Source organism: Aythya marila, assembly GCF_965140915.1.
Source record: "Aythya marila genome assembly, chromosome: 25".
In the NCBI taxonomy this organism is placed as follows: domain Eukaryota; kingdom Metazoa; phylum Chordata; class Aves; order Anseriformes; family Anatidae; genus Aythya; species Aythya marila.
In genome coordinates, this window is record NC_139066.1 from 5,757,044 (window position 1) to 5,782,508 (window position 25,465).

General features: G+C 62.2%; 1 protein-coding gene across 2 annotated transcripts in view; it reads left to right on the forward strand.

The window, feature by feature from the left end:
- Positions 1 to 13,879: 13,879 nt before the first annotated feature.
- SRCIN1 (SRC kinase signaling inhibitor 1) overlaps positions 13,880 to 25,465 on the forward strand; it is a 30,604-nt gene continuing 19,018 nt past the window's right edge. Inside the window, exons 1-2 of one of the 2 annotated variants that reach the window (XM_082779276.1) lie at positions 13,889 to 13,979; positions 19,999 to 20,022. The gene's annotated coding sequence lies outside the window, so the exon portion shown is untranslated. Of the gene's footprint in view, positions 13,980 to 19,998; positions 20,023 to 25,465 lie in introns of both variants that reach the window. The other variant, XM_082779275.1, reaches the window with a different exon arrangement.

Consider the following 25,465-nt stretch of genomic DNA (forward strand, 5'->3'; position numbering starts at 1 on the left):
ATTAGTAAAACCGTATTTAATTTGGTTTAGACATATGCGATGAGATGCATGTGTTTGTCACACAGATTTTGGAGCCGTGCTCCGAGCAGTCTCCTGGTTCCTCTCGGCTGCCTGGGTGCGACCATGCTTCCTCGCTGGGCAAAGCATCCCTTTGGCGCTTCCCCTAGAGCAGCGCCGCGGCTGCAGGAGCAGGAGAGACCCTCCGAGCCCGGGGACTGCAGGCTGACGCCGTTGCTCGTGGGTACGGAGTGGGGGGCACGGGGGGAGGACGTGGGCTCCGGAGGCTCGGCCGCTGGGGACGGACCTGGGGCAGCGCGGGCCGGGCTGGATGCTCGGCGCTGCCGGGAGGAGGCAGGCAGGGCTGCAGGCAGCTGCTGCTGTCCTCCTTTTGCTTGACTAAACCTCGCTGCCCGGACAGCTGCGGGCTGGTGCTGGTGGAAGGGCTCAGCACCGCTCCATCAGCCTGCTGCAGGGCAGCGGTGTGAGTTCGGAGAGGGCAGGGGCAGGGGAGGGATGGTACCCACCTTGGGATGTGGGCACGAGACACCCATGGGTGCTACCGGGGGGACGATGTGGTGGTCATGCCCTACTGCCACCCACGGCAGGATGTGGTGGGGTGTACCGGGGGATGCGGTGACAGCTGGGGAGCCCTGTGGGGACCGGGCACCTCGGCTTCCTCCGGCAGCAGGACGTGGCCCAGACACATCCCTCTGCTGGGGTCTGTGTGCCTGGGGTCTCTGTTCTGGCTGACAGTGAAGCCTGGGCAGAGCTTCCTCAGTTCTTCAAAGTGTGGGTGCGCTTTCCCGCATCTAAGAGGCTTTAGACATTGATTTATGCAATATTTTTCAGTATTTTTGACTTTTAACTAGCTGTGACTAAACAGGCTGGCAGAGCAGGCTGTGACCAAACACCTACGTGCTACCTGGGTGCTTATAAATAGGGTCTGTTCTCCCCTCCCGTCTGCAGCATCGCCGGGCTCCCGAGCCCCTCCATAACAGAAATAGCTTCCTCCAGCCTCTCCCCTCCCTCCGCCAGCACTCAGCATCGCCCCAGCTCCTGGGGATGTGCAAAAAGGCAGGGGCCAAAGCCCCGAACGCCCCGTTCCTGCCTGCTGGCCGCAGCGGCAGGCGGCTGCTGGGAGCTGTGCTCAGCGCTCTGCACTTCCAGCACGTAGCGATCGCGGCAGGAGCCAAGTCCTCAAAGGAGCCGGGTGCCCCTGTGCCAGCGCAGCGCCGGCCAAGTGCTGCGTCAGGCTCCGCGTGGTGCCCCCCGAGCAGCCGCTGCCTCCGTGGCCCCGGCACGCAGAGCTCGGGAACCAGGGGGCTGCTTCTGGTGGAGCTGAGCGCTTGGTGCCGGCCCGAGGCTCTCCTCCCAGGCAGGGGCTGCAGCAGCTTTGGGTCTGACTTGGGTTTTTTACTGTTAAAGGCTTCATCGGGAGCCTGCTCCCAGCAGGGGTGTGGGAGGGGGCGGCTCTCCCCTCGTTCCTGCTGTGTTCTTCCAGATGAATTTGCTTTTGATGAGGTGTAGCATGTAGTCGAAGCTCCTGTCAGGCGGTTTCGGCCTCCCATCGGCGAGCGAGTGGTTAGCATGACTGCACTAATGGCAGGAGATTAGAGGAAGTGATTAGCTTGCTTGAAAAATTGCAGCAAGTGCATTCGGCACAAGCGCAGGGCTGGTGCAGTGCGTGGCTGCGCCTTGTGCATTGCCAGGTGAAGCTCACCCCTCGCAGGGGCTTTGTCTCGTTTTTATCCCTCCTCTACATCAGAGTGTTGCGTTTTTTTTCCACCTCTGATCGCAAGCTCTCCGAAATGAAGCCTGCCTGCATTTCCATGCTGGTGCGGCGATGCCTGCCCTGCTGCCTGCCCTCCCTCGCAGTCCGACCCCAGGATGAGGACACAGCCTCCAAAGAGGCTCCCGCTCTTGGCTGCAGCCCATCAATAACCCGTGGCTGTGGGCTGTGTGTGGGGGTCCCACAGACCCCTCACTGCGTGGGGTGGGTGACACGGCTGCGTCCCTGCGGTGTCCCGGGGCTGCCACCTGGACGCTGCCAGCGGGGCGCAGGCAGAGCGCGCTCTCCGTCCTCGTTTCTCCTGTCACCGAAGCAACTGTGGTGGCCTTGCTCTGCTCGGTGACTTCACTCGGCGTCTCATTAGAGGAAGAAACGGTGCTGTCAGGAATTGATTTTTGATCTCGGCGTGAGTCCCCAGCCCTGTCTCCCCCTGCTTCCTGCTAACGTGGCTCTGCTGCTCCCGTCTCACCTTCCCTCCTGGCTGGCTCCGCACACGTCTGCGCTCCTGCTCTGCTGGCAGAGGTGCCAGGAAGGAGCCAACCCAAACCCCGACTGTGGGGCTCAGCTGAGGCCCTGCTCTTGCAGTGATTCCTTATGGGGAGCATCATTTCTCCATGGGTTTGGTCTCAGATGTTTGGGATTCCCCTGCCTTCCTTCCAAAGGCATTAAATTTTCCCTTTCTCCTGCACCTAAAAGCCAACAAACTTCTGGAAAAGCAGGATGCTGGAGAGGAGAGCAGAGGCTGGCAGCAGGCACCGGGACGTGTTGGTGCCAAGTGGGGCACGGGTGGTCGGTGGGATGGAACCGGGCACCCACCCCGGTGCTTTTCCTCCCACACTGATGGAGAGTGAGCTGCCAGGGGTCCTACAAAAGAGCAGCAGCTCTGGGGTGCCCGGGAACCACGCTGGGAGCACCCCAACCCTGCCCTGCACCCCCAGCCCAGCAGTGCAACAATGAAGGGTGAAGGCTGAGCCCCCCAGTCCCTCCCCACTGCACCAGCCCCAGAGATTTTGTTCTTCCCCACACACTGCAGACCCAGGGGTGGGTTTGGGGCTGGCTCCTCGCAGCCAGGCCCGGCTCTCGCAGCAGGACCCCGACCCCCCCGCCTCCCCTGCGCACTGCTCCTGCCCCCCTGCCTCTGCTCTGGGCTAAGAGGAAGCATCGATTTGGTGTCTTGAGGGGCAGTTTATCGCTTTCCTGATGCCTGATAGATTGGAATTGATTTGCAGAGCAATTTGCCTGAGCAGCTCAGCTCGGAGCCGTGCTGCGCCCCGGCTCTGCAGCAGTGCGGCGGTGCCCCTGGGGCTGCTGCCCCGGCCCGCAGCGCTCACGGCTCCGGAAAAACTCAGGGAGGGAGATGCGCAGGGCAGGCTGGCTGAAATAGCAGCTTAAATAAACCTGCCTGCGGGGAAGGGGTGATGACGAAGGCAGCTTTGCAGCAGTTCGAGGGCCCGGATCCTGCACCGCCTCGGGTTTGTCCGGGTGGCTTCTCCCCGAGGTGCGAGCGGGGCCCCGGCTTGGTGGGGAGCTCAGCTGCACATCGCCGCACGACTGCGGTGAGTCACTGACCTGCACCCGCCCGCACGGAGGCAGCCGCCACGCTCGCCTGTCTCAGTGTGGCAGTGGGAGTGAGCCCGAGCTGCCAAAATACTGGGAAAGCTCAGGGTCCTTTCGGGAGATGCTAAATCCGACCCCAGCGAGGGCACCCCGCCACGCGCGAAGGCGGCACGTGGCGCAGTCTGTGGGGTTTGAGCCCTTTGTGTCTCGGCTTTCCTGCCTGCAGCTGGACCCATGCACTCTGCATTGATCTCCTTTGGGCAGACACTTCCCTCCCCCAGCTCTGTGCCTCAGTTTCCTCCTCGTGTCCAGGGCCAGGGGGTCCCCAGGCTGGACCTGGCTGGGGCCACGTGGGCTGATCCTGTCCCCACTTCACCGCCTCGAGCTGCTGCTGCTGCGTGGGTGGGAGAGGAGACCACGACGTGTCTTGTGTTTATGCTGGGAGGAGCCTGGCCCCTGCTCTCCTTTATTTTCACCCTGTGTCTCATGCCAGGGTGCGCAGGGCTCCTTGCTCAGCTGCTCCCCGCTGGGGATGGCTTTGCCCTGCTCCGCACTGACCCCCTCATCCTGCAGGGCCACGCTTGCTGCCTTTCCCTGGGCAGTTTCTGTCTCCATGTTAAAACTGGTGGCAGGGCAAAGATTTGCCCCGGCTCCCCTAGTTGTGACTCATCCTCTCTGCATCACCTCGACCTCCGTGAGCTCCCCCACTGCTTGTCTCATTTTCCCTCGCCCAAGCCAGGGCAGCTCCTTCGCGTGCCGACGGCACCGTGGTGCTGCACAGCCTGCAGGGAAGTGCTCGGATGGGTATAGGAACAGCTCCCTGCCAGGAGCATCAGGAGCTCCTGGGGAGATGCTGAGCTGATCAGACAGCACCGAGAAGAGGGATGGGGCTGGGGAGGACAGGGCCGCTTCGTGCTTTTTGGCTGCTGTGCCAGGACGTGGTGCTGTGAGCGCACAGGGACAGTCAGCGCAAGGACAGGGCACCCTGCCTGCAAAAAGCACCCTGGTGGGAGCTGCGGGCTGCGTGGGCAGGGCTGGGGGCTTCTGGGGGCCGTGTCCCCCTTCCTGCGTGTGGGAGGGGACAGGGGACAGCCAGGGTCACGTCCCCCTGGCAGCACAGAGGAGTGTGAGGAGGGAGCTCCAGCCAAGGGTGCTGGGGGAGCTCGGCTCCGTGTGCCCGCGTGGGTGCGATGACACCCGGCGAGGTGGGAAGTAGCTGCTGCTTTTTACAGGGCCGGCCAGATGGGATTTCTCCTTCAGCTCAGGTTTTGACAATGACGGGGGAATTCAGCTGATGGTTTCCCTGCTTCCAGAGCCAGGGCAGCACTGCGCGGCGGTGCCAGCTGGGCTGCCCCGTGCTCCAAACGGGAGCGCACCCTGCTAGCCTGTGCCCAGCTGCCTGGGACGGATCCTGCTCTGCCTCGGGGCTCCTCAGGCAGCCTCTCAGCAGCCCCTGGGTGCCACCAGCTGTCACAGCCCCATGCCTGTGCCCAGGAGCCGCGCTGAGATGCACCAATGCATTGCACGGCCTCGGGTGGGCTCCTCCGTCCCACGCAGCTGCAGTGGCCTTGGAGGGTGCAGGCACAGCCAGGGCACGTCGCGGATGGGGACGGGCAGGGCCAGGTCTGCAGGGACGCATCCGGGCTGCTGCCACGCGGGCATCGTGTCCCTGCCAGCCTGCGGGTGTCCCGGGCACGGTGCCGGCACAGCAGGGCCCTGGCGGCTGCGCCAGCCCGGCTGGGAAGTTCCCGAGGAAGCAGCCAGCGGGTGGTGTTTTATCTTCCCTGGTTCCACTTGAATCGGGGAGTGAAAGGCATGGCAGGGAGCCCACTGCTGAGCCTCAGTGTGGGGCTGCGGGGAGAGACCCTCGGGGCTGTGAGCGGCTTTGCCCCCTGGGGACAGCCGGACCCCAGGCATGGCGGGGTTTGTGCTGGGACAGGTGCTAAAGGTCCCATACGGGCAGCGGGGTGGCCGCCCTCCCCTCTGCAGCCTCAGCACCACCCGGCCTCTCCCAGGAGGTTCAGTGCCAGGTCTCCATCAGCCCAGGAGCGAGAGGATCGCGAGGAAGCTTTCAGCCCAGCCGTCCGTGAGCTTTCACTCCTCATATTGCTCTCTCCTCCGCACGAGGCTGCCGGGAGGCACGGGGAGGGCATGCAAGCGCTCCTGCCTTGACGCTCACGTGCTGGGATGGCTCCACCGGGCCATGACACGTGGGTGCGTGGAAGCCCAGGTTTGTGCTTTAGCCAAGCTGCAGGGGCACCACGTGCTGAGCCCCCCACTTGCAGCCTCCGAGCCAGGCAGAGATGCCCCCGGGACGCATGGCTTTGGGAAGAAAACACGAAGGCTGCCGGTGCCGAGGCGCAGTGGGTGCACAGCGCACATCCCCGCACCGAACTGGGGCCAAGGGCTGCTGTGGGTGATGTCTCATCTGCCTGCTGTCCTAGCTGAAACGTCAGCAAAATGCCAGGCAGGGAACAGCTGGAGAGAAGCCGGAGAGCATCTGCAGTGCTCCTGGCCAGAGCAGTGCCACCCAGCTTTGTCCCTCCGTGGGACACCGGCACCCATGCAGCTCCTGGCTGCATTCACCAGGCTTGTTGGCCCTACAGGGCCTCGAGGCTACTTTACCACCATGGCCCCATCTCAAAAGAGGCACGAGTACAGCTTGGCTCAAGCACAGCAACCCCTCTGCTGGTCTCCTCACCCCGACGGGTCCCCACCTGGGCAGGGGCTCTGCTCCTGGGGTCCCCTCCGAGCTGCTCAGCACAAAACGAGCTGAGCCAGCCCCATGAGCAGCCGGGTGGGTCTCCTGCTGCCCTTTCCCCAGCCGTTGCTCCAGCCCCACGTGCTCCATGGTGGCCCGGCAGCGTGGCAGGGAAGGGGTTAGCTCAGCGCGGGGCTCTCCGTGCGCGCCGTGCCGTGTCCCCGGGTGCCGTGCGCAGGCAGCGGGGTTGGAGCTCGGCGGCTGCGGCGTTCCGGGGAAGGCAAACGCGTTGTGCTCATCCCCCTGCCTTAATGGCCGGGCGCGGGGGAGCCACGTAGCTCCAAGGGCTTCTATTCTTTTGCCTCCCTTTCTCCCCAAATGTAATCGCTCCTTCCCCTCCCCACTCTCCCCCTTTTGTACAATTGCTTTCTTGGTCTATTTTTCATGCTCCGCTAACTGTCACGGCTTTCACGGCCCGCGTGAGCCTTGCTGCTTCATGAAGATTTATGAAACTGCAGTAATAAACTCTGTTTGAGAGATCCTCTTTATGATAAACCCCCGCCACGCTGCGGGCGGGGGGGATCGGCACAGACCACCCTGCCGGCCGCCCACCCCAGCGTGGCTCTGGCAGGGCAGCACCCGCGGCACAGGGCAAGATTTTGGGGACCTCTCCCACCCGCGTTGTCCAGGGAGGGAGCAGGGAGCTGTTGGAGAGTGGTGCTTGGGGAAGCATCATCGCCAGCACGGGTGGGCTCCGGTGCCCCCCCCCCCAAAATGGGGTGGAGGTGATGGCCGCATCCTGCTAGGAACCCAGGCTGCGCCCCACTGCTGGCAGGTGAGGAAGATGGATGGATGAATCGCTGAGCACTGCGCTCCCTTAACCTCCCGCTGCCTGGACAGGGGCTTGCCAGGATTTTCCGTGGGATTTCAGCTGTTTTGAGAGCCAAGGAGCCACCTTCGGGCACTGGAGACCTGGGGGGTTCCCCCCCCTCCATCCCACCGAAGCAGTTTGCTGGCTGCTCAGAAGCTGTCCTGAGGGTAAGCATGGAGCAACCCGGGGCTGGGGACATGTCCCGCAGGGCTGCCTGCCTGGCCGGGCTGGGGCAGGGCTGCCCACGGCTCCCCCGGCCCAGTGACCCACTTGGAAGCAGCCCCAGGAGGTGGCCGCGTGCCAGGGGCGCGGGGAGCTCCGTGGAGGATTTTATGGCCCCCTTCCGAGGGAGCTGCCGGTGGCTCCTCCTGTAGTAAATGATCCACGGACACCTCCGGGCTGGGAGCATTGGGATGAGGTGGGGACAGGCGTGTGCGTGGTCTGCGGGGGCTCCTCCTGGCCCCTCCATCCTGGGCTTTGTGATGCTGGGGCTGCCTCCCCCCGGCTGCTCCGGAGCCCGGTGAGGGGTGCGGAAGCGGATGCGGCACGGCCGGGGGTGGAAGAGCCCCCAGCAGCTTCCAGCTCTGCTCTGACCCCTGTGCGGATTGTGCAGGGCTTTTCAAATCATCCTTTTTAGCAGTCGGGGAGAGACAGCGAGCTGGCGCGTTCCACTCCCGGAGCGTGTAATTAGGGAGCAGGGAGCTGCATGCTGATGTGCCGCTCTGTGCCGAGAGGAGGAGGAGGGTGGGAAGGAGCCGGGAGCTCAGCCTCTCCCCAGGGCTGATAAAGCCAGGGCTGGGGGAGGCACCACCCACCGCAGCACCCCAGGGTGCAAGGAAAACCCTCCCTCGCAGTGCCCTGAGCCCCCGTCCCTGCGCCTCCCTCCAGCTCGAGGCCTCGCTGCGATGCTGCCTCTCTCCCCGGCGAGGGCGAGGAGCTGCAGCTCCTTCCTCCCGGCTGCTGTGCCCGGGAGCTGTCAGGGTGCTCCTTCCCCCTCCTGCTGCAGCCTTCCCGGACCCGCTGTACCCACGGGGTGCTCTGAGCCTTCCCTGCAGGGGGACCTCGTCCCCGCGGTGCAGGTGCTGGGTGCGTGGTGCCCGGGGTGCTCGCAGCCCCCTGCCCCAAGCCCAGCACTGCGTTGCCTTCATCTGTGCGAGCTTTAGGGTCGAGGTGGCCCCGTCTGACACCTCCCTGGTGGCATCGTCCCCGGAGGGTTCCGAGGGCGTTTTGCACGTGGCAGATGTGCCACGGTGACCTCCGTGCAGGGGCAATGAGGGGACCAGGCTGAGCTGGGGCTCAGGGGTTTCAGCTCCTGCTCCAGCCCTGCTGCTTCCAAAGGCTCCAGGCTTTTGGCTGGGGGCTGTGCTGGTGTCACCAGCTCGCAGCAAAACCCCTTGGATGACCTTGAGCAGACGAGTTATGTCGGTAGCACGCACTGGAGGCTTGTCCTACACTAATAACACGACTGCTTGTTATAAAGCTAATATGTTGGGTTAATAAATAATTGAGGGAAGAGGAAAAGCTCGCTATGATTTGCGTAACGGGAGCTTGGGAAGGAAGGGGGAAAAAGAAGGACAAGGAGGGAGATGAATAATGGATCAAGGTTAAATGGTGAGAGAAAACGAGCCTTAGCGTGGTGAGTTCCTGCAACACAAGTGCTGCAGGTTGCCAAAATAGTGGCAGAGTGCTCGTGGCCGGGGTACCGCCATGGGCTGGCCCCGGGCTGTGTGCCGTGGGCTCAAACAGCACGAGGACTTCAGACTCCTAGGTGGCTTCTTGGGGTGGCACCGTGGGGTGCTCTGCAGTGGGCTGTGTGCCACGGGTGGCCTCGTCTCACAGCCCCCGGAGGAGGTGACAGGCGTTGGCAGCATGCGGGGACTTCCAGGCATTAATTACCACTTGCACCGTGCGTGCTGGGCGCAGCTTCCCTAGAAATTAGAATCACAAAGTGCCGCTGATGGCTGGCCCATCCACCAAGGGACGAGCCCTTCCTGCACCCTGCTGGCACCCCCTGCCCAGGACTGGGATCTGCGAGGGCTGGGGTGGGCAAGGGGGGGTCCTGGCGGCCTCCAGCAGCAGCACAGTGCAGGCACTGACGGGTGCCCACGAGCCCCCACCGCCCCAGCCCACTTTTCATTTTTTTTTGGTCTGTCTGTGTGTCTGTGTCCCTCCGTCTGTCTGTGCTCCGGGTGGTGCCCAGCTCGTGTGTCTTGTCCGTGCCGTGTTGGTGCCCCAGCTCTGTCTCATACATGTTTCAGCCCAGATGTCGTGGTCCCGGTAGCATCCCATCCCTTCTGCCCCTCCTGCAGCCCCCAGCCCCATCAGACCCCAGCCACCATCACAAGGGGACAAACCCACCCCGTGCCACCCACCCACCGGTTACATCCCTTTGGGGGACGACCCAGCTCCCAGCGGGGGCTCAGCCACATCTCAAACCACCCCTGACCCCTAGCTTACAACCCCCCCAGCCCCATCGTGGCACCCCAAACCCCCCCGGGCCCTGACCCTGCTCTGCTCTCCCCGCGCAGATCCCGACAGGACGAGCACCCACATGATCTCGGCGGACGATGCCGAGTACCCGCGGGAGTACCGCACCCTGGGCAACGGCACGCGGCGCTTCTCCAACGTAGGGCTGGTGCACACCTCGGAGCGCCGGCACACCGTCATCGCCGCCCAGAGCCTCGAGGCCCTCACCGGCCTCCAGAAGTCGGAGATGGAGCGCAAGAGGGACGCCTTCATGGACCACCTGAAGAACAAGTACCCGCAGCATGCGCTGGCGCTCCGTGGGCAGCAGGAGCGCATGCGGGACCAGGTAAGGGGGCGTCTGCTTGGGGAGGGGGGGGGGACACCTCACCTCACCCCCTGGGGCTGTCCGGTGGGGCAGGGGCTCAGCAGGGGCCTGGCTGCAGCATGGAATGGGAGCTCCTCTGCCTAAGGAATGGGGTCCCGGGGCAGATTTCCCCTGCACTGGGTGGATTTGGTCCCGCTGGCTGTCGGTGGAGGCAGCGGGTGTTTGTGCGCGCAGGCAGAGGGATGGATGTGACGGCCACAAGGTGGCTTCACCCCGCCGAGGAGGGGGCACCCATGCAGGTCTCTGTTTTCAGCTGCAGCTGAGGGTGTAGGTGCAGAACCACAGCCAGCCCTGGTTGGAGCAGCACAGGGACAGGGACAGGATGGGATGGGATGGGGATGGGGATGGGGATGCGCTCTGAGCTGGGGTGGTTCTGTGCAGGGATCTCCCTGCTGCTGTATGGGCAGGGCTCCAGGGACGTGGTGTGAGTGTGGGGGCTGTGGGGAAGGGCGAGCAGGGACAGTGAGGGACCACGGCTCTGCTCTGAGCTGCGCGGGGCAGGTGCTGTGAGTGGCAAGGTGCTCCTGGGGTTTGGTGCCACACGGGGATGCCCCTTGGCCGCCTGATCCTGGGGGCTCGATTCTCCCTCAGGGACCTCAGAGTGGGCCAGGGCCAGCGGGTGACACAAGCAGGCAGCCTTGCTGAAAGCAGCACAGCCCGAGGGCCACGGAGGTGACACCCACCCTCGTGCCTGGGGGTGTCCCCAGGGTGCTGCAGGGGGGCGCCCGGGCTGCTCCTGTAGGTAGAAGCGAGCCCCAGCCCCGGGGCCCGCCGGGGCAGCAATAAATCCCCACCTAAACTGTCGCTTTTATAAAAAGGCACAGGGGAGGGCGAGCGCGGAGCAGCTGGAGGAAGTGGCTGGAAAGAAATCTTATATCATCTCCAACTAGACGCCTCCCCGAGGGATGGAGGCGACGGCTCCCAGACTATCGCGGCGGGAAGAAATTGAGCTTTGTAAGGGAAAGTGGCAGCTCCACACCGCATCCTGCCAGCCCCCGCCTGGCCCCCTGCAGCACCGGGGGTCCCGCTCTGCAGCCCCTCTCCGGCGCTCCCTGCCTCGGGGAGGTATTTGCAGCAGGGTGAGGGCGAGGATCCTGCTCCTGCTGCCCTCCAGCAGGAGCTGTGCTGGCTGCTGGCGGTGGCTTTGCTGTCCCCGAGCAGGGCGCTGCCCACGGGATGCTTCCAGAGCCACCCCGGGGCCTCCAGGGGGGCGTGAGCCATACCCAGGCCTCCTGCTCACAGGCGAAGTGACATTTCTAGCCGCTGAGTGATATTACTTAGCAAATAACTAGGAGTCTTTCCCTTATTATTACAGAGATTTAAGGACTTTTTTCTTTAGGCAGCAGCTGTAAAAGAAAAATCCAGCTAGTGTTGACTCGGGGGCTGCTGAGCTTTGGAGGATTTTAGGAGGCGAACAAAAAGACCTTCTGCATTCTGGAAGCATCTTCTGCATTTCCAGCAGCAGGCTCCAGCCCAGGGCTTGGGGCCGTGGAGCCCCTGCGGGACACCCCTGGGATGGGGGTGGAGGGTGGGGGGCAGGGGGCTCCCCGTGCCCCTTGGGCATGGGCACGGTGCCCACCCCAGCCCCAGCTGAGAGTCGCCTTCTTGCAGCTGGTGGGGAAGGGGAGGAAAGAAGCCGTGGGTGTGTGTTGTCATTTTCCCTACAGGCGGTAAATAATAACGGGGAGAAAATGAAAATAGAAACAATGGAAACCTGGGGGCAACCTTAAAATGACATTGGGACGCAGTACTCCGGGCCTGCCTGCAACGGGCAGAACTTGCTCGGGTGTTTTTGAGGGAGCCTGGCGGGTATTTCAGATCGCAGGCTTGGCTGTTTTGTGGGTTTTGTTTTTAAAAAATTACATATGAGAGGGTCTACACAATCAAAGGTGAATGGAAATATTTCATAAATGTCAACATCCCTTTCGGCATGGCAAAGCCCGCAGCAAATTGCAGTTGTACTCCTGCATAGGAGCTGGAAAGCAAGTGCAATATTAATTTTAATCGTATGTATGTATAACAGAGCAAGGGGAAAAAAAAAAAGGCAAATAATTGTACCAACACCCAACAGACTGCTAGCAAATCTGCAGAGAAGTCTGAGGCAGCAGCTAGCTAATTTAAAACCCAGATGGGAGAACGCGTTAAATGGGCACGTTAACAATAAAGGGAGGAATGGGACTGAGAGCCTGGCGGACCGAGCACAGCGGCCGCGGGGCTTCGGGGCTGTGCCTGGGCTGAATCCTGCCCCCGTGGGGGAGATGCGATGGGAGATGGGGCAGGACGGGGACGGCACGGCCGGGTTTCTCAGCTCCACCTGCAACGATGCTCGGGGACACGGGACGTGGGTAGGGCTGCCCTGGGGGCTGTGGGGCTGCCTGCAGTGACCTCCACCAGGACGTTAGGAGTGCTTGGGACAGTAATAACATGAAGGTTTTAATGGGGTGATCCTTCTCCGTGTCCCTCCTTGTGTCTCACTAACACCCAGACTGCTTTTGGATGTGCTTTTCTGCCCCGTGACTGGGGTTACCGACCTGAAACCAGTGTTGATACGCAGAGAAATGGTTAACCCCAGCAAAAAGGGGATTACAAACACCCCTTTGACCAGTTCAGCCTGCGCACGCCAGCTGAAGCCCCGTCTGTTCGGGCGCCTTGCAGCTCGCGAGCTGCAGCACGGGGTTAAATACCGCAGCAGAGCTGAGCAGGAACCTCGCTCAGGTCCAAATAAAAGTACATAAAAGCCTGGATTTAAGCTTGTCCAGTTCTGCTGCAGAGAAAAAAAATAAATAAAAGGCTCAAGCTAAGTGTTAATGTGTCCGTGGTGCCTGACAGCAGCAGATTTGCAGCTGCCCAGAATAAATCCGACTTTGGGATAAATAAATAACAGCTAGCGCAGAGCGTACCCACAAATCTGGGCCCGTGGCCTTCTCCTGCCTCACCAAAGGGCCCCGGTGGTGCTGCTGTGGGGGCAGGATCAGTCCCACAGCAGGGTGCAGCAGGCTGGGGGTGCTGGTTTGCTGCAGTTCACTTCGTGTCCCCGTTCCTGGGCTGTGGCTGTGGGCACAGCAGAGCAGGGAAGGGAAAGCCGCTCTTCTCTCCTACCTGCACACAACTTTTTGCATGTAATTGTGCCAGTTCTTTCCTGCTAGGGCCTGGTAGGTGCCCCCAGGGCTTATGAGCGCTGTGTGCTGTGGTTTGGGTCAGCAGGACGCCCGGGTCCAGCACCACACAGCTCCTGCAGCCCCCAGCTCCTGCCCGTGCCCCTGCTCCTGCACGCTGATGCTCGAACCCTGCTCCCCTCCAGCAGCTCCCGCTGATTGCAGAGGTCCGTAGGAAGATCCCGGTGGTTGCATTGCACGCAGGTTGTTCAGAAAATGCTGCTGATTTCGTTGCCGTTGTGGCCGTCAGGCCTTCTGGGGGGGCACTTTGGGTGATGGTGTCAGAGGGAAAACCCCTTGGGGCTGCAGGAACCGGGGGCTGTGCCGGTGCGTGTGTGCACGGGTACATGTGCATGCTTGGCTGTGTGCATGCATGTGCACAGGTGCACGTGTGTGTAGGTATGTGCACATGCACATGCACAGCTGTGCATACATGGGTGTGCATTGCACAGCTGTGCACACGTGTGTTCACGCATGTGTGTGCATGCACACGCACAGGTGTGCACACCTGCATCAGCGTGCGTGCATGCACAGCGCTGCACACGTGTGTTCACGCATGTGCGCGCATGCACGCGCACAGGTGCACGCGCGTGCACGCGCCTGCCCGCCTGCACTTGCGCGCGGGTGCATGCGCACAGGTGCGTGCGCGTGCATCAGCGTGCATGCACCCGCGTGCGCGCGCACCGTGCCCGCAGCCCCCCCCCCCCCCCCCCCTCCCGCTCCGCCTCCTCTTCCTCCTCCTCCTCCGGGGGGGGGGGTGGTGGTGGAAGGGGGGGTCGCGGGCACGCGCGGCGCGGCGCCAGGTGGAGTCGCGGTTGCCATGGAGACCGCGCCCCGAGATAAGGGCGGGCGGCGCGGGGCCGGCGGCGGCGGCGGAGCGGGGACGGGAGGGAGGGGGGGGGACCGGAGAAGGAGGAGGGGGGGGCGCGCGGCAGTAGCAGCAGCGCCACCGCCACCGCCACCACCGGGCCCCGCCCGCCCCCGGGGCCGCGCTGCAGCCGCCGTAGAGCGGGGAGCGGCGGGGCTGAGCCGCGCTGCGGGGCCACCTGCCGCAGGTACCGGGGGGGGGGGGGGGTGTCTGTCTGTCCGTCTGTCTGTCCGTCCGTCCGTCCGTCCCTGGTATCTTCATCTCTCCCCCCTCCCCGGTCCATCCGAGCATCCCCGTTCCCCGCATATCCTGATCTCCCCCCACCCCTCGTCCAGCCCCATATCTCGCCCCCCCCCATACCTGCCCTTTCCCTGGGGCATCCCCCCCGTCAGGACCCCTGCATCGCCCCCTGGGGTTGTGGGGGGGGGGCTGGGGGCAGCCCCGCACTGTCCCCGTGTCCCCCCCCCCCAACTGGTGGGAGCCGATCGCTTCCCACGGGCAGCCCCGGGTCCCCCCCCGGCTCGCGGAAGCCTCTCGGGGGGTGGGAGCAGGGGGAGGGGGGCGCCGAGACCGCTGGGGGGGTCCCGGGGGGCTGCCGTGATGGGGAGGGAGCGGCGCGGTCCTGCGGCTCTGCCCGGTTCCCCCCTCCCCGGTTTTGCCCCGTTCCCCCCCCCGGGAACGTCTCCCGGGGGCGTGCAGGGGTCTGGGGGCCGCCCCCTCCCGTGGGGTTCCCGCAGGGGGGGAGCGATCCCGGGGGTGCCGATGGGGGTCGGTGACAGTGACCGCAGCGGGCGGGGGGGGGGGCATTAAGGAGCGTGCGGCCCCAGCTCGGGGTTGGGGGGGGCACCGAGCGAGGTCCCGGCGGCGGGGGGGTCCCACTGCTCCCCCCCCCTTCTCCCCTGGAGCCGGTGCTGGGGGGTCCGGGGGGTCCGCAGCATGCCCCCCCCCCGATTCTGCCGGTGCTGGGGTGTCCCCGAGGTGTCCCCTTGGTCCCCAGCCGGGTGCCAGCCCCGCTCACCTTGCACGTCCCCCCCCGGTGCTCGCCCACCCCCGCGTGCCGTTGCCATAGCTACTCCGCTATGAGAGCAACTTCCCCCCGGTTTTCCTGGCCCCCCCCATATCGTGTGACCCCCCCCCGACCCCCCCCAGTCCCCGCTTCTTGTCCCCGCTGCCCGCAGCAGGCAGAGGAGGGGGTGCCCGGTGCACGGCCCCTGCTGGTCCCTACCCCTATGGGGTGAGCAGCCCCCACTGCAGCCCCCCCCAGCCCAGCACCCCGGCTGTCCGGAGCTCTGGAGCTACTGGGAGGCCGTACTGGGAGGCTGTGGCCACCACACCAAGTTGTACCCAAGCAGGAGGGGGGTTTCTAATGCCCTTGTGCAGCCCCGCGTGTGCTGGGGGGGGTCACAGCGGGCTGGGGGTGTGCTGAGCACCAGCACCAGGCCCTGGGGAGCTGCAGCACAAAGGGGGTGCCAGAACCTGACCGGGGGGGCCACGGCAGGGAGATTTCAAGGCCAAGCAGGGTGGCTGCGTGGCTCGTCCTCAGCAGTGCTCGGGTCCTGCTGCATCCGTCGCTGCCGGGGGCTGCGTTTTGCCTACGGGTGTTGCTGCTTCGTGGTGGTATCGTTGAATCGGGGTGCTTGAGGAAGGGTCAGGAGCACGAATCCACTGATGGCCGAGGGTGTTTGTGCGCTGACATCACCCGAGCTCTTTCAGAGGTTGCCTTGTAGGTCTGGGCTGTAATTACTGTCGGGGAGCTGACGAGCCTTCAGCAGGAGCTCTTGGAGAGGCCGGTGCATGGGTGGGTGAGGGATGGGGCGTCCCTGCGGGCTTTGAGCTGCACGTCCTGCCTGGGCTGGGGGGTTGGTGCCCTCAGCAGCCCTCAGAGCCTCCTTGGGCTGGGGACTGGAGCAGGATGCAGTAAAACCCAGCTCCCTGCCTAAATATGCTTGTGCCTAAAACAGGAGGTGCAAAACAAGCATCTCCGTGCCCTTCTTGTGGTGGGGTTTGGGCTTTGGAGAGTTGAAGTGGCTCCCGGAGCCCCGTGGGAGCCCAGGCGTGACGGGGACTGGATCCAGCACTCCCGGATCCCAGCCTTGGCTCACGCAGGCCTTTCTCCCACGTGCTGCGATGCTCAGGTTGGAGAGGTCCTTCTGCAAAAATTACAAGACCTCGGCTGACAGTATCTGCAATGCACAGCGCCGGTGTCTCTTCGCTGTATCTGGTTACTGTTTGCATTCGGCTCTATCTTGTCATTTTGCTAATTCAGCTTCTCCAGTGCTGAAAAGCATTAAAAACTTTAATAAGGAGAAGCAGATTAACTCCACTTTGCTGTTATTTTTCAAGGAGATTTTTGTTTGTCAAGACATTGCGCCTGAGGGGGACTCGATCAGAAATTGGAACTCCTGAAAATGAGTTAATTAAAAAGCCAATGAAACTGCCGCTGTCCCTCCCCTCGGTGGAGTGTGCCGGGGCTGCTGCTGCTGCCCATTTTAGAGGGACGCAGTCGGTGCTGCCTTGTTAATCACTAACAGATTCGTGTTATAATTGTTAACCGGAGGAAGCCTGCCTTGGTCAAGGCGGTGACTCACCAGGATTTCATTTACCTACTGCTCTTCTCCTGGGACTGTCACAAAGACTGAATTTTTAAAAATTTAGTTAACTACATAATGTTCTTAGCTGCGTTCCCCCAGCTCTGGTTCTCCTCGGGTCTGCAGCGTGCATGTGTGTGTGTGCTGGTGCAGCTCCCAGTGTTGCTGTGTGCACGGGTTTCCTTACATGTGTGCCCGAGCAGACTTGGTGCTTGCATGATGCTGTCTCCGATGTGCATGCCTGTGCACATGTGTGCACATCTGTGTTTCGGGAGGGCCCCGAGCCCTCGTTAGTCGCTCATTTTGCAGCATCACGGACATGACTTTCATTGTAATTATAATCTCAGCCTTTGTAATTCCTCATACCTTCTGCACAGCTCTGCTGCAAGCGAGCTGCCTGTTTTTATCGGTTGTAACAGGGCTGTCATTTCAAATCCTCTCTCAGACCATTATCTCCCTTTGATGCTTTTGAAGAGCCAGCGATATGTTAATTCTACCTTGGCCCTCTCCTCTTCCCTTCTCTTTGTGCCAACCCTCAACCCTGCCAGATGTGGGGCCGCTGGGGGGCTGCTGGGGCTGCCCCTGGTCCCACAGCAGCGTTGGTGGAGCCGCTGGTGGGAGGCACCACGGGAACAGGGGGGCTCTGGGGGAAATGGGCTGGTAGAAAATGAGCTAAACCGGGCAAAGAGCCGGCTCTGAAACCTGCTCCGCGCCCCGCAGAGCTCGGTGCCGTGGCAGTGCCGGCAAGGACAGATGGAGCCCTGCGATGCCCGCGGGGGAGATTCTGCCCTCGCCGCACGGCACCAGTTTGGCAGCCCCAGACCTGGAGCAGCGCAAGGAGATGGGGCTGAGCCCTGCAGCCACCGCCAAAGCAAGCGCCCCGCTGGGCACCTTCCCAATTCGGGGGGCTCCGCCTGCGCCATGCGGAGGCGAACTGACCCCGGACGGATGCTCTGCTTGGGGAGCTGGGAGGGGGCCCAAAGCCACGGGTGTCTGTGGGCTTTGGGTGAGGGGGTGCCGTGCTGTGCCATCCTGGCACCCGCTCACCCTGACCACACCGCATCGCTTCCAGAATGTTCCCCATCCCCTGCCTGGGCACTCGGGGTTCAGGCGAGCTCATCACTGGTTTGATGTGGAGTGGCTGTGTGTGGTGGGGGTGTAATTTATGGACTTTGCGATAAGCCTGTCCAGTCATCCTAAAATAATAAATAAAATACGTACCAAGGGCTGGTGAGAGATAGGATCAGCAATATCAGGGCCTGAGGAAAATTACTGCGACTCTCCGACAGCAAAATAAGGAGCGTGGAGGAAAACAAGCCAGAGAGGGAGCAAGTTGGGAGCATCACCTCGGGGCTGGGTCCTGGCCCTTCGGGCTGGGGGGCTTGGCCCTGTCCCACCGCTCTGCCCCTCCTGGCTCCTGCGCTTGGAGCCCGAGCGTGACCTTGGTCCTGCGTGGGGCTGGGAGAGCCCGCGGTGAGTCTGGCAAGGAGAGGGGTGAAAGATTCACTCCTGTTTTCTTTGAAATTGGCTTTGGTTTATGTGGGATCCCCTGGGCACCCCAGCAGGGCTGTGGGGTCCCAGGCAGAAGCCCTGTTACAAAGTGGATCCATCTGCTGTGGAACTGGAGATGTTCCCAAACCCAGGAGCAGCATGTGAAGCCCTCTAGCATTGCTGCAGTCCTGCTCACCCCCAGGAGACGCAGAGATGGGTTCGTCAGGAACCCGCTGCTGGGCTCCGTCCCGTGCCCAGGCTGCAGCTCCGGGAGCTGGCCCCATTGCTGGATGCCCTGGGTGGCTTTGTCCAGTACTAAAACGTGTTCCGAGGCAGTTTCTTCCTCTCCAGCTCCCGGTGTTTTGGAATAGCATTACGTGCCCAGGATAGGCTTGGATCCTGCTGGTTGTTGTCTCGTGGTGCTTGGTAATCAGGGCTCTGGGCTTCTATTCCTGGTTGTGCCTCTGAGTCACGGTGTGCCCTTGGAAAAGACCTTTGTGCCTTGAGGCTTGGCTGCATGAGCAAACTGCGTTTGTTTGACTTGAATCACTTCGAAAACAGCTTTAGTCGGTTCAATGCAGAACTTGTGGTGGGTCTGCTCATGTCTTAGGGAATAGTAATGGAAATGCACCTGTGTCGATCAGAATAAGGGAATTCGGAGGCTGCAGATCCGTCTAACAAGGGACCTTACAAGAGGGTTTGTGTTGATGTAGGGTTGACCTCCAGTTACCTTGCCAGGAAGGGTGGATACCCCGGTAGTGAACTGTCAGAGACCTTGGATCAATAATTCTCCAAATTCTACCCAAGCTCTGCCTCTGTGCTCCCCGAGCACTGCTCCAGGAGGTGCCTCGGCAGCCACCAGGGCACTGCAGGGGCTGGGGACTGGGGTCTTGGTGCAGGAGCTTGCTCTGTATTAAACCAGTAATAAGGAAAGCATCCTCTACCCAGCGCGCTAGGTTTGCAGCCATGGTGATTGTGGTGAAGAAGCAGATACCGTGAAGAGCGGGGAGATTGGTGGCTTTGACGGGGGAGGCAAAGAGAAGCCAAGAACTTTGATCCCCATAAAAGACAGTTGGGACAGAAGCTGCTCTGCAGGTGTCTCTCCCACCCCCACCCATAATTTGCATGCTTCAGTGATATCAAAGTGCGTTCCCTTCCCAGCCGGGTGGCTCACACTTGCTGTCACCCAGCCAGGTGGGTCACACGTGTGGTCACCCGATCCAGCGCGCTGCTTGCTCCGGCACAGCCCCGCGCTGCAGCTGGCGAGGGCTGGCGTCACCACGGTGCTGTGGGACCGGCCCCGGCGTGGTGCTGCCGGGGTGCTCGTGGTGCTGCTGTGTGCAGAGCATGTCCCACCCTGCAGCACTGCCACTGCCCCAAATCAGTGCAGTGAGGAGCACGCGTTCCTTGCTGGCCGTGCTCTCCCTGCATGGTCCTCGGAGGGTCTTGTGCCCCTCTGGGGAAGCAGTTTGGGTCTCGAACGCACCCACTGCCCTTCAGGGGTGTCGCAGCCACAGCTCTGGGCATCCTCGGGAGTTTCGGTTCCCTCTCTCCGCTGGTTGTCAGCGGGTGGCTTGGGAGGAGGAAGCTCCTGAGCTCTCCAGCTTGCTGGGCCGCGGCTGCTGCCAGCGCCTGTCACTCGCTGTAGCACATCGGTTTGACACCGGTGGAAACGCCGCGAAGAAGCACCGGAGGGAGGTGGCAGGGGCAGAGCGGGGGGATTGGAAGAGCCCTTTAAAACTGAACATTGTTCTGGCTTCCAGTACCGACTCCCAGGGCAGCAGCCTGACCAGCACGTGCCAAGGCAGCGCGCTCCAGAAGCGATCCTGGGCTGCCGTCCCGCTCTCCGCTTCCTTCTGCTTCACTTAGTTTGCAGCCCCGTCTGCGCTAAGTGCCCCTCTCCGGCCCTTCCTGCCTGCTTGCATGATCCCGCTTCCCTTTCAGCAGCCCTGAGCAGCATGAAGCGTAGGCAACCCATTGGGAGGGGATTTTAAGCAGAAACGAGAGCAGGTTTAATGTTGCAGTTTAAAGTCAACAATTCTCAAAAGGAAAACAAAAGTCAAAGCAGAATCTTAATGGTATTTTTTTTTTTGTTTTCTTTTGTTTTGTTGTTTTATTTTTTGTTAGCAACCCAACTACTGGAGCTTTAAGGTCAGTATTTCTGATTTTTCATGCTTCTGTTTGAAATGCATGCACTTTTCCACCCTTGCCTCATCTCTGTGTCTACGCGGGGGGGTGGGAGCTTGGGGTTTTGCTCAGGATTCCCGTGCCAAAACAGTTTGTCCTCGGCTTGGCGGTAGCTTAAGCTCATGAGAAGGGCTTTATGCTTTTGGGATGAGTTTTGCAGAAGCAAAGTTGTTACCTGAAAGGGAGGAATCTGTGTCCTGCCCTCACCTAGGCCACTATAACCCCACAGGCGAATCCTGCTGCTCTTGAGTCATCTCACTGCAGCAGGGACAAGGAGTCTAATTTACTTAACTGTGGGAAAAGAACAAAAAAAGCCCACTCCAGATGGGCTCAGGACCCACCTGTGAAGCTCATTGAGGAGAGGAACGTGTCTCTGAGCTGCTGTGGGGGTGCAGGGCAGGCAGGGAGCTGCTCCACACACCCGTGTGTGATCTGGTCCCGCTGGATGCTGCGTGCGGGAGGAACGCCGGTGCGCTCGGTGGTGTCCTGGCTCGGGGTGCAGTGGGGACTTGCAAGTGCCTGGCGGTGCCAGCCCACACCTCACAGGCAGTGGGGTGATGGGGAGGGAGGAGGATCCCTACACAAACTGCCAGGCCCCAGAGAGTGGCTTTTGCATGGTGTGTTGAAGGACACGCAGAGCACACTGATGGCTTCGAGCCCTGCGGAGAGGGTCGGGTGCTGCCTGCAGGAGGGGAAGGGGCAGCAACGGGGGGGTGCCCAGGGGCTGGGGTGCTGCTGCCTCTGTCCCGCTGTCTGCCTGCATCCTCCTCCCTGTCACCAGGCACTGGGGACCAGCCCGTCAGCAGGCTGCGGATGGCAGAGCAGAGGGCTTCTTGCTGGTACCCGCTGCCTTGTGCCAGAGCCATCGCGCCCGGCGCTGCCTCTCCCCGGCAGCACAAAGGAGACCCCGGCGGGAGCCTGTCCTGCCCGGCGCTGCCTGCCAGCACCTTGCAGACAGGCACCGTATTGTCTGCAGGGGGAAGTACGCATGTCCCTGCCTCCCTCCTCCTCGCCGGGGGATGCGGTGGCAACACTTCAAGGCCAGGCGTGTTGCTGGGTGACCTTGGCATGTTGTCCCTGGTGGGGCTGCTCTTCCTGTGGAAAAAACAGGCACTTGCCTCGGCTGGCAGCTCAGAGCTGAGTAGTCATAAAATGCATAATATGTGCACTTGTTCTGAGTGTTCATTCCTGGAGTACTTGCGCTGTAAAATGCGTGCAAGCAGCAGCTCCATGAATATCCAGCTGTCTGAGTCCTCCCTGGCTCGTTTTAACCACATGCTCTCTGTGACATTTCCGGGGACTGGAGGGAAGGCAAAAAAAGCCTTGATTTTATTTCCTTGTTTTCTTCTTCTTCATTTTTTGTAAGAATTGGAACGGGGATGAGCTCCAGGCACCCCAGGGGTGTCAGCGGCTGGGTGCTGGCAGGCACGCAGGGTGATGTCCTAGAGTTGTGTGCTTTTTCACTTTGCATGCCAGGCATGGCGGTGTCCCCGGGCTCTATCTGCTCTGCAAATGCACCAGGAGTTAAATCTCCCCCGGGGACCCCAGCTGCCTGACCCCACTACCAAGTGGGGCATGAGCCCACGGCAGCTGGGGATTGCTCAGCAGGGGCAAGCCGTGCACGAGGCTGATGCCGGCAGGCAGGTGCCGGGGGCTTCCTCGAGGCCACCTGCGTCCCGGGGGGCTCGTGGCTGCAGGCCCCCCCTCGGGCAGAGAGCTGCAGGGATGGAGGGGATGGGCTGTGGGGAGGGGCAGTGCCAAATGCCCAGGGACCCAGTGCGCAGATTTGGGGCTCTCCAGTCATGGGCTTTGCAGGAGGATTCCTGGGGGATTGGGGGGGTGGTATTGCTGTTTGTCGGGCTCAGGATGAGCTGAGCTGAGCAGATGCTCGTCGGCTGGTGCTGTCTTTGTGGAGAGGGGTCCAGGAATTGCGCTGTCCCCAGCCGCTGTGGTCCCGTGCACCCCGCTGTGTCTGCAGGTCCTGCCCCAGCCTCCTGCCCGTGCTCTTCTCCTGTCCCCCTGCCCTGTGCCCCCACGAAGGCAGCCCCAGCGCATCCCTGGGGCTTCTGCACTTGCTTCTAGATTGAGCCAGCCCCGCTCGTCTCACGAATGCTCCTTCCTGCCAGCTGGGTCAGGCGGTGTGCTCGCACGGAGCCATCGATCCAGCCTCGCCATGGCCACTGTCACGCTGCTGCCGGTCCCCGAGTCCCCCGCCAGGTGCTCAGCCACGTCCCAGCTCCCAGCCATCACCCTGCTGGTGCTCTAACCAGGGCATCCCGTGGGGTTTGCATCCTGCACCGGCTCCCTCCCTGCTGCTGGGGTGCAGCCCTGTGACCCCGAGCAAGGGCTCGTCCCCTTCTCCCTCCCTCATCCCCTCTGTGCCGTGTGCTCACGCTTGGCTTTCCTTCCAGTCCCCCGGCGTCCCTGAGGGATGCAGTAATTTGCTTATTTTTGGAAGATGCTGTCACACGAGGCAGTGTTGCCGGAGAGCAGGGGATTGGAAGCGGCTCCTGCTCGACCCAAGTGAGGGACAAATCGCTGGGGTAAACGTCCGTGGGGTACTGAGCTGGCTGGGGCAGAGCCAGGACTTTACCCTCACCCCCAAATCCATCTCCTGCCACACGTCCCACCCCAGCCCCAACAGCCTCATCCCCAGGGATGGCCTCAGCCCCCCTCTCCCGGCCTTGCTTTGGAGCACCTGAGCTTTTGGGGAGGAATTGGGACTTTTGGGGCTGAACGCAGAGATGTGGTGATGCTGCCCGGCTTCCACCCCATCCCTGGGGCAGAGCCGCTGCCTGGGCCGGGGGGGGAACGGCACCGAGGCGTGTTTGGGTGGCAGCGACCAGCAGCTGTCAATATTCATGAGGCTGCAGAGGAGCCAGGCTCTTAAATATTCATCAGGCAGGCGAAGGCTGCTGGTGCCAGCAGGAAGGGGAGCGGCGCGGTTACAGGGGGCAGGCAGCCACCCGTGGCCTCCGCTGAGCCGCCCGGGTGATGTCCGGGTGCAGGAGGGTGTTTGTGCGTGGAAGCACTACATCCTGGTGCCAGGCACCTTCCACGTCCCAGTGACACCAGTGTCTGCAGGGCAGGGGTGTGCTGGGTGCTGGTGTCACGGCGGTGCCTGCTGCAGGGGCCCCGATCCCAGCTCGTGCCCGGCTCCCGCTCGCATCTGGCTGCCGGCGCACATCTGGTGGGGACGGCCTCTGCCTTCAGTCGAGGGGTCTGCTTTAAAAACTAATCCGATTTGAACGCTAATCCTGTTAACATTGAGATTGGGATTAATTCTGGGTTAATCGGGATAATCCTGACAAAATGTTGAGCATTAGACGCTGGATGAATTGCTGTTGCTGCGAGTGGTGCGCTTTTAATTCGGTGGCGAGGTCCAGGTGGGTTGAGAGGGCTGGGGGTCAGCGGAGACTCGTGGTATGGCCCTCGGTGTGCTGGTCAGAGCACCCCGAAGCTGCACCTTGGACCTCTCATTTCTCCCACCTTTGCTGCTGCAGCCCCATTTTCCTCCAGTTCTTGCTCCTTTTGCTCCCGGTTGTGCGTCTCCTGGCTCCTGTGTCGGGGGGCAGGAGCTGGGCTCGTGGAAGCCCTCCTTGCACAGGGGTTTTGCTGAGGTTCTGCTCTCCTGGCTGGCCAAAACACGGCACAGCACCACGGGGAGGAAGAGGAGAGTGCAAACGATGTGTGCAGCACCGGGATAGCCGGGGGCTGCTCCCCCTGAGCTGTTTGGAAACTTGAGAGCCCGGCGAGGTGATGCCTGGTGCCCTGGGTGCTGTGCCTGGCCGGGCTGCTTGCTGGAAGGGATTTGCAGCCAGACCCAAAGCGAGGAGGCAGCTGCGGGGGCCGTGTCCTGTTACCTGGGCTCTGCTCCTCTCCCGAGGCCGGCAGGCTGAGTCTCCGGGAGCATCAATAATTGAGGATGAGCAGAGTTCATTAGGAATGAATGAATGAACGAAGCAGTTCGCGACGCGCCGCCTCGGTTGGTGTTTCCTTCCCCTGTCTGCCGAGGGGTCAGCGCCGTTTCGGGTGGCAGCAAAGCTCCTGCGTGGTGCCAGCTGGGGCTCTCGGGGGGATCTCCAGACACCGGACCGGAGATCGCTCCTGCAAGGCTTCAAACCCCAGCCCCAGGCTTCGAGGCAGGCACGGCTGGGCTGGGGGCTGGAGCTTTGCACCCGCACTGGCTCTTCCTGACCCCCAGCAGCCAGCTGGAAGCCGGCTGACCTGGCCAAAATGCTGACGTGACTTTTTGATGGGGATGGGGCGAGGCAGGCGGCGAAGCAGAGGGGCGAGCGCCGCAGGCAAAACATCCAGAAATCCCTCCCGCCCCTCCCTGCCTCTGTTCCTTTCCACGGCTTAAAAAAAAAAAAAAAAAAAAGTTAAAAATTTCAATTAAAATTTTCCTTGGAAACGACAGACGCAGAGCTGCGGGAGGGACAGATGTTGTTTTTCTCCCAGCTTTGCTAACAGCTTTGCTTGCCGCTGACCCTTGCTGGCAGTGCGGGGACAAGCGGCCGCAGCCCGGCAGGTCCCACGCGGTCCCCGTCCCCTCTCCCTGTCCCCACGCGTCCCCCACGTGCCCGGGGCTGGGTGTTGAGCCTGGCCCTGCTCTGTCCGGGGGGGTCACTCCCTGTGTAGGGATAAAATCACAGTTTTGGCTCTGCTTTTTGTGGGGCAGCCCGGTGCGAGCAGCAGTGAACGGGGGTGCTGGGGGGTTACAGCTGCGGTGTCAACACGACGGCATCCCCAGATCAGGGCAGTGAATGAGCTGTCAGCTGGTTTTAGTTTTATTTTTCCCCATTCCTTTGTTTCTGAGGCCTGTTTACCTGGGAGGCAGTGAGGCTGGGAGCAGCGGGCACCCATTGGGGTGCTGCTCCCCCGTGCCCACCCCAAGACCTCAGCACTCCACCAGCTGGGAGCTGCGGTCAGATGCTGGATTAACCGACGAGAAGGGGATTACGAGGAATTAATCCAGATCAGTGTCCGACCAGGGGCTGCAGCCGGGGCTTTGTGTGCTCGGTAAATAACCGGTTGCCTTGCTTTGCCCAGGGCTGGGCTCGCCAGCGCCATGCCAGCTGCTTCCCAAGCTGCCCAGGGTGGATTTCAGGGGCTTTTATCCCAATCGTGTGGCCCGGCGGAGGGGACGCGGAGCGGGGTGGGACCTGCCCAGGACCCTGTCCCCCCGCAGCAGGGCGATGCGCCCCCAGCCCGCCTGCCCTGAGCACTTTGCAGCTCCTTATCCCTGCAAAAGCAGAAGGATGGAGCGTGGCCAGGGCAGGGCTGGGGGCAGCTGCCACCCCCCGGCACGACCACCCTGCTCCAGCCCAGCTCGGGCAGCCGCCTGTGGGCTTCTCCTGGAGGTGCCGGGGTCTGCGCCCAGGGCTGGGGGCTGCCTGTGATGTTA